Here is a 3,183-nt window from a genome sequence, read left to right on the forward strand (position 1 = left end):
TTTTTTTTTTTTTTTTGAGATGGAGTCTCACTCTGTCACTCAGGCTGGAGTGCAATGGAGCAACCTCGGTTCACTGCATCCTCCGCCTCATGGGTCCGAGTGATTCTTCTGCCTCAGCCTCCTGAGTAGCTGGGATTACAGATGTTCACCACCACGTCTGGCTAATGTTTTTATTTTTAGTAGAGACAGGGTTTTGCCATGTTGGCCAGACTGGTCTCGAACTCCTGGCCTCAGGTGATCCACTGCCTCGGCCACCCAGAGTGCTGGGATTACAGGCAAGAGCCACTGTGCCTGGCCAGAAATAGAATAAGATTTATAGCACAAAATCAATTATGTAAATTAAGAACACACACACACATCCATGAAATAATATTAGGAATCTTTTTCAGGAATATGCACATATCTCTTTAGGCATATGAAAGGCAAACTGGAAGCATATATACTAATGCACTGAAGAGAATATCTATGGTGAATGGTTAACAGGAGTGGGGGCAGAGAATGAGAGGGAAGATAACAGAATAAAACACACGCCTCACACAGACCAATGACTTAATGAATATGATTAGCTCTGCACATCCAAGGGGCAGAAATAAAGTTATTTATGAGAAGTAAAGGGACCTTCACTTTGGGGAGAGGGTTGAGGCAGGAACCTCCATGAATAAGACAGATCCTGACCCAGTCAACTACCACCTGATCTTTCCCTGCCAAGCCTATGTTTCCAAAGTCTGTCAGTTTCCAACTCCAGTGACTGAGCCAGACTCGTTTTCCCCACCACACGGGTGTCCAGTACCAGTCACTGGGAGCCCCCGCTTCCTCATCAGCAAACTTACCCGCTGCCCCAATTCAGTGGTTCCTGCACCCCACTGGTATGGTTCTCCCTTTCACCTCACAAGTTCCTCAGCTCCGCCCTGAACCAAAGAGAAAAGGAAGCTGTATTGCAAGGTGCTTGCAAATATTTACTAACTTTGAAGTGGGATAAATCTGAATTCAAAACTAGGCTCCAGCAACTTGCTGTGTGATCTTGAGCAAATTATGTAACCCCTCTGAGCTTCATTTCCTCAATCGGTAAAATATAAATAATGGCACAGTGAGGTGGCTCACACCTGTAATCCCAACACTTCGAGAGGCCAAGGTGGGAGGATCGCTTGAACCCAGGAGTTTGAGACCAGCCTGGGCAACATAGTGAGACCACCATCTCTATAAAAAATTTAAAAATTAGCTGGCCATGGTGGCACCTGTGATCCCAGCTACTCTGGAAGCTGAGGTGGGAGGATCATTTGAGCCCAGGAGGTTAAGGCTGCAGTGAGCTCTGATGGTACCAGTGCACTCTAGCCTGGATGACAGAGCAAGTGCCTGTCTCATAAAAGAGAAGAAATAAGAAAAGAAAAAAAAAAAGATAAAGTGTAATAATTTCATAAGAAAATGTAAAATATATTTTAAAAATATATTGATATATGTATAATTTTCTTTACCAGTGGTGTGGTAAGGATTAAATTAGGTAATGTATAAAAATCATAGTGCAGTGGGTGCAGTGGGTGTGGTGGCTCATGCCTGTAATCCCAACAGTTTGGGAGGCCAAGGCAGGGGAATCACCTGAGGTCAGGAGTTTGAGACCAGTCTGGCCAACATGGTAAAACCCCATTTCTACTGAGGCAGGAGAATGGCTTGAACCCGGGAGGCAGGTGTTGCAGTGAGCTGAGATTGCACCACTGATCTCCAGTCTAGATGACAGAGTACGATTCTGTCTCAAACAAAACAAAACAAAAAAACCATAGTGCAGAGCCTGGCACAAAATAATAGCTGTTTTTATTTAGTTGTTTGTCTTGAGGTAAAATTCATGGCTCTGGAGGGGACACCCAGCAGTCTGGATCCTCACTGCAGCTTAGACACTGATCTATGGCATGTCTGGGCCCCGCACCCTTCTCTTCCTGTTCCCCGGGGCCCGCCTCAGTCTCCTCTATTTCCACTCACCCTTGGGATCTGCCTGGGCAGGACCTGCTCTTAGCACCAGACTCCCAAGCTCTATAACCTTGGAGGTCCTATAGATTGAGACTGGGGTGAGAGCTGCTTGACCCTCACATTACGGTGTTCCCTTCCTGTTCAACTGCTTGCCATCCTCATGTTCTAAAGAAGAAAACCTAGCACTGCAAAGCTGGCCTCTTTTCTCCTTAAAATGCCAAAGGAGATGAGCGCAGTGGGGGCTCCTGTCTAAACCTCCGTCTCCCCTCTGCAGCACTATTTGTGATGGGAATTCTAAAGCAATTTATCACCGTAATGATTGCTGATTTCAGCACGTTATGGTGACTGATGGCCGTGCTAGCTGGAGCTTGTCTTCCTGGTTTGCTCTTTCACTAAAGAGTAATTGTGCAGAGTTGGTGGTAGATGAGGGTGGCTCAGAGATGTGAGGTGAGAGAAGAGAGTCAGCTCAGCTTGTCACCAGCCCTGGGGCAGGAGGGGCAAATGGAAGTGTGCAAACTAAAAATTAGCTGAGAAGGCTCATAAAGAAAATTCAAACTCTCTGCATTTAGGTGGATTGTTTCATCCCTTACATTCCCAACGCCTCTGACATACCCTCTCCAGGCAAAGACATCCCCTACTGAAATGGGGAAAGACATGACAAATGTTAGCTGAGCATTAGAAGAATGGTAGATCAGGAAGAGGCTGTTCTACATCAACCTCACGGACAGACCGAGAGAAGATACAGCTGAGCTGCTGCAAGATGGATTAAAGTAGGCTAAGAAAGACACTCGTCCAGCTAAGAAGAAGCAGCCTAAGGTGCAACTTATTTTACAAGGGAACACTCCAGACACCTGGCCCTCTTTTGAGTGGAGGAGACCATCCCTGACAATCCCTGGGAAATGGTGTTCAATCGTTTTTGCTTTGCAACTTTCTAGGAAGCTCAGGGTAACATGGAGGCGGGGGAGCTAGGTTAGAACTTCAGGCCCTGTGTGTCCTCTGAGCATCCTGCCCTTGGGACTGCTGATCAAACTTTGGGGGTCCCCTCACCCCTCCACAGCTCTGGCACGAGTGTGGAATTAAGGGCTGTTGTGGATTGAATAGTGTCTCCCCCAAATTTATATCCAACTGGCACCTCAGGCTGTGACTTTATTTGGAAATAAGGTTGCTGCAGGTATAAGTAAGTCTCTCAAGAATAAATCATCCTGGCTGGGTGCGGTGACTCAC

The sequence above is a fragment of the Colobus angolensis genome, unplaced genomic scaffold (genome assembly GCF_000951035.1).
Source record: "Colobus angolensis palliatus isolate OR3802 unplaced genomic scaffold, Cang.pa_1.0 Scaffold91, whole genome shotgun sequence".
NCBI classification, from domain to species: domain Eukaryota; kingdom Metazoa; phylum Chordata; class Mammalia; order Primates; family Cercopithecidae; genus Colobus; species Colobus angolensis.